At 42.1% G+C, this 5,496-nt stretch overlaps 1 pseudogene across 1 annotated transcript; it reads left to right on the plus strand.

Annotated features, from left to right (window-relative positions):
• The first annotated feature begins 3,937 nt into the window (after window positions 1-3,937).
• On the plus strand, window positions 3,938-5,211 carry LOC311608474 (glyceraldehyde-3-phosphate dehydrogenase-like; annotated as a pseudogene). The gene has a single exon. The product of its transcript is annotated as a glyceraldehyde-3-phosphate dehydrogenase-like (transcript).
• Window positions 5,212-5,496: the final 285 nt, after the last annotated feature.

A 5,496-nucleotide genomic window follows, 5' to 3' on the forward strand; every position in this document is an offset into this window, starting at 1 on the left:
GGTTGGAAATCCAACCAGGGGCTCTGCATGCTGGTACCCGGCACTGCATTTCAAGGATGGAGACTGATGGCCACTACAGTCGTAAGGAGGTGTTTTTTGTTTTTGTTTTTTTTTCCCTGAGAGTGGATTAGTATGTCTTTAGTCATGCTGGAAACTTGCTAGACGTCAGCTGTTTTTAGAGCCCCATGCAAGATGACTTTCATTAAAGGTTTAGTAATTACTCAGAAGAGAATAATAGAAGACACTTGGGGGGAAAAATGGTTTCAATGAAAGATCTCGGACTGCAGGGCTGGAAGGCAGCCTCCACATCTCTGCCACCCCTACCCAGGATGTTGCAGGCAATAGCAAGTAAGTGAAAAAAGAAGACAGTGCAAGTGACTTATTTATCCGTTCTTGATGTGCACCAAGAACAAATAAATTAGTTTTGATAGAAACAAATAGCTTTCTGTTTGCTTAAGTGGCTATGTTTTATGGTTTAACTTTAAATCCGGAGAACAGGACAGGACATGGGGGAACGAAATGTCTGTTAGCATATTGTTATCTCTAGCAAATGAAACAGCTGTACATAGCATCTTCCAAAACCATTTTCTTTAGACCTTTAAAAATTATAATTAAGGTCTTTAAATTATAGGTATGAACTAAGGAACAAATAGTTTTTAATATTTTGGTCACTACTCCATGCGATGTCAATGTTTTCATTAGTGTTAACGTTTCCGGTCAAAACACAACTTTCACTAGAGCGAAAATTGCTAACACCACAACGTTGATAGTGTCTATGTGAATACTTAATTATGTTGCTATAAACAGCTCTAATGCTACATTTTCATTGAGTATGATGGGCCTTCTGTTAGTGTTGGCTCTTAAGCAACTTGACTTTCCGTTTTCCTGTTGTATATACAGAGCTAAGTATTCCCACCTGAGCTCGCCCCAAAGTTTCATTTGGTAAACAGAACATGATTTGAAAGATGTTTTTTGTTTTATGTTGCTCAAATCAAGCTTTGCTTTGAATCAAGCCCAATGATGAAGACACAGTCCAGCCTTCTCCGCAGCAGAATGCAATTACCTCTAAGGCCTATAGTAAAAAGACAAAGTAATTGAGAACACTTGTTTTTGTTTCCAGTTAGCAAAGATTCTTATTAAGGATGTCCATTTTTTTTTTAAAATTCAGCAAGGCGTGTTTATGCTTAGTGAATGAAAAGGTGGGCGTTCTGAGAGGCACGTGCGCTGGTCACCTCCTCCAGGGCCATCTACCACTGCTGCACTTGGTGAGGTAATGAAGAGGGACCATAAGCAAACGGTAGATGACTCATGTCAGACGCTTCTCCAAGAATGTGAGTGGGGGAAAAGCAGCTGATGTATGGGATATTGAAGGCAGATTAAGTTGTTAATGTATATTAGTATATTCTTAATTTCCTTTTAATTGAAAAAGACATATTGACTTTAATTAGAACCATTTCACAGGAACTGTCAATTAGCACATGTCAAACTAGTTAATTCAGAACAGAATTCTTTTAATTAGGGTCTGCTTTCTTTTAACTGTGGGGCCAATGAAATCAGCCTTTCCTTATCTAGATTTTAAATGTCTCTGAGACATATAATACAAGTGTAGACTCTTATCTATTATTAGAACCCCATATGGATAACATTAAAATGATGATGCTGGCATTGTTCATGCTGCACAAATCAGAGTCCCTTTATGACTGTTTGAAAAAAAATGGCTTTGAACAAAGACCACTTTAAATACCAGATTTATCCTACTTTAAAGAGACTACAAAATTTATGACATTCATGTTCACATTTAAAGTATTATTTAATACGTCTGCTCAAATAAATGGGCCTATTCAAACGTTTTGTGTGTTCTATCAGCCGAAGACACATAAAGCATTGTCAAACCATGCAGCAACATTTTCCCTTAAATGAACTGTAATCAAAAAGGGAAAACAGACTGGATGATTTTTTTTGGCATAACATTAAAATAGCATTGTTAACTTTCATTGCATCCAAAGATTTAATACCAACAGTTGATACGGAGACTTAAAGCACTGGTGGTGAGTTGATGCAATCTCAGTTCTCAGCCAGTGTAAAAACCTGAGGCTTGGCTATTACTTAATGTAATGATGTGGAATTACAGCATTTTAGTTACAGCTGGCATGAGGCGCACGCTCTGGCTCGGTGGGACCGGAGCTGTGCGATGCTCACCTACAAATAAGAATGCTCAAGATTAAGAGAGAACGAAGTGATGCGGAGGAAAGTTTATGTGAAATTCAGCTTCCTTTATCACTTGAGGTTTAGCAACTCTTTCGCCGAGTTTCAGTGAGTGAAGATTACAGATATTAATGGAAGGGCTATTTAATAAGTTAAACTCTGGGTTCTAAAAAGAATTATCTAGTATGATACTTGCTCGTCCTGCATCAGAGCATCAAACTTAATGTTGGCAGTAGTCTTTCCTTCTGCAATATGTGTTACTGCGGCTCTACCCATGGCTGCCTCTTCTAGTCAAACTAAATGGAGTCTCACTCACCTTTGTTCAGCACAGGCTAAACAGGAAAGGCAACAAACCATCAGCTGAGGAAGTATCCTAAGTGCCCTCCAATTTCTTTTGGGGTTGACCCCTTCTTCTGAACTGTTTCTAGGTTGCCTCTACTTTACATTATGTAGTTAAAAGGCGTAGCCTCTGTCACCGCACAGTTCTCCCCATCACTTCTCCAAGTCTGTAGCTTTTACTTTTTTGTTGGTGTCATGACTCTCCTCGTGTGGTGAAACTATTTGTGTGTGCATGTACCAAATTTTATTGTTTTCTTCCAATACTTTGTATACATTATTTTACAATAAATTGTATTTTATGTATTAGAGGATTTTGATATGGGAAGATTAAGATTCATTTCCCTAAAACCCATAGAGTTATGCATGACGAACATTTTAAAGTGGGATTTCTTCTCTGCTGTGGACTAATTTCCTGTGTGTCCCTAAAATTCACTGGCTGAAAGTGAACCCCAAATGTGTTGTTATTTGGCCTTTAGGAAGTGGTTAGATCATAAGGCTGGGCCTCTCACATATGAAATTAGTGGCCTTATAGAGAGACCCTAGAGCAGTGGTTCTCAACCTCCCCAGTGCTGTGACCCTTTATTTAACACAGCTCCCCCCTGTTGTGGTGACCCCAAACCAAAAGGTTATTTTCATTGCTACTTTCCTAACCGTAATTTTTCTAGTGTATGAATCATAATATAAACACCTATGTTTTCCGATGGTCTCACATGACCCCTGTGAGAATGTCATTCGACTACCAAAGGTGTTGCAACTCGCAGGTCAAGAACCACTGCTCTGAAGCAGGGCTGGTGAGGTGGCTTAGAAGGTAAATGCTTTTTCCCTCCAAGTCTGACCATCTGAGTTTGGTCTCTGGAACTCACACGATGAGGAGAACTGACTTCACAGGTTGTCCTCTGAACTGTGCACACGTGCAACTCTGTCACCCTGTGCGCACACGAGTGCACTCCTGTAAAATAACAAACACACATAATAAAAACCCAAGCAACCCAAACCACAGCAGATCCAACATACTCTACTGAGCAAGACGAGGAACTCAAGCAAGTAACTGATGAGTTAATGGTGCGCTTTCAAAATCCCTGTTCTATATTTTTCTTTAAGGACTTTTTACCTCATAATCTAGTTAAGACATTTAAAAAGATTCCTTTAAAATTATACATTCATTGAGATTGACAATTTTGTATAAGTGAAGCTTGAAGAATATAACATTTGAAAATTAAATAAATTTCTTGTTAAGCTTAATTCAAAGAATTACTGATTCTTTGTAAATTGATGCTGGTTAAGAATCTCAGCCAAAGCCAGGTGTGCTGGTGCACACCTTTAATCCCAGCACTTGGGAGGCAGAGGCAGGTGGATTGCTGTGAGTTCGAGGCCAGCCAGGTCTACAAAGCAAATCCAGGACAATTAAGGCTACACAGAGAAACCCTGTCTCAAAAAAAAAAAATCTCAGCCAAGCTGGGCGTGGTGACACATGCTTCTAACCCATGTATTCAGGGAGGCAGGTATCTCTGTGAGTTTGAAGCCAGCCTGGTCTACAAAGTGAGTATGGGACAGCCAAAGCTACACAGAGCAACCCTGTCTTAAAAAAACCAAAAACAGGCTCCTCCCTGTTCCAGAGACGGCCACATCTTCTCATGCAGTGTCAGCCTTGTCCCTTGACATGACATGATGGTGAAGGTCAGAGTAAACCAATTTGGCTGTATCGGGTGCCTAGTTACCAGGTCTGCCTGCTCATCTGGCAAAGTGGAGATTGCTGCCATCAACAACCCTCATTGACCTCAACTACATGGTCTACACGTTCCAGAATGACTCTAACCATGGTAAGCTCAACAGCACAGTCAAGGCTGAGAACAGGAAGCTTGTTATCAATGGGAAGCCCATCACCATCTTCCAGGAGCGAGATCCTGCTAACATCAAATGGTGTGCTGCTGATGCCGAGTATGTTGTGGAATCTACTGTGTCTTCACCACCATGAAGAAGGCTGGGGCCCACTTAAAGGGTGGGGCCAAACGGGTCATCATCTCTGCCCCTTCTGGCGATGCCTCCATGTTTGTGATGGGTGTGAACCCTGAGAAGTGTGACAACTCACTCAGGATTGTCACCAATGCTTCCTGCACCACCAACTGCTTAGCACACGTGGCCAAGGTCATCCATGACAACACTGGCGTCATGGAAGGACTCATGACCACAGTTCATATGTCATCACTGCTACCCAGAAGACTGTGGGTGGACCCTCTGGAAAGCTGTGGCGTGATGGCTGTGGGGCTGCCTAGAGCATCATCCCTGCATCCACTGGTGCTGCCAAGGCTGTGGGCAAGGTCATCCCAGAGCGGAACGGGAAGCTTCCTGGCATGGCCTTCTGTGTTCTACCTCAACGTGCCTGTCGTGGATCTGACGTGCAGACTGGAGAAACCTGCCATATACGATGACATCAGAAAGGTAGTAAAGCAGGCATTCAAGGGCCCACTAAAGGGCATCCTGGGCTACACTGAGGATCAGGTAGTCTCCTGTGACTTTAACAGTGATTCCCACTTTTCCACTGTTGGTGCTGGGGCTGACATTGCTCTTAATGACAACTTTGTAAAGAGTATTTCCTAGTATGACAATGAATACAACTACAGCAACACGGTGATGGACCTCATGGCCTACGTGGCCTCCAAGGAGTAAGAAGCCCTGGACCACGCACCCCCTTAAGGACAAGAAAGGAAGAGAGAGGCCCTCAGCTGCAGAGGAGTCCCTGTTCCAACTCAGCACCTGACACTGAGCATCCCCTCTCACACTTTCCATCCTAGAAGCCCAGAATAATGGGAGGGGCCCAGGGAGCCCTACTCTCTTGAATGCCATCAATAAAGTTCACTGCACCTACCCCCTAAAGGCTCTTAGGCAATAGTAATCTAATTTGTATATGTTTCAGCTACTTTTTTCACATGAATTCTATAAAGGAAGTCATTC

This window comes from Acomys minous, assembly GCF_964271855.1.
Source record: "Acomys minous genome assembly, chromosome: 11".
Taxonomy (NCBI): Eukaryota; Metazoa; Chordata; class Mammalia; order Rodentia; family Muridae; genus Acomys; species Acomys minous.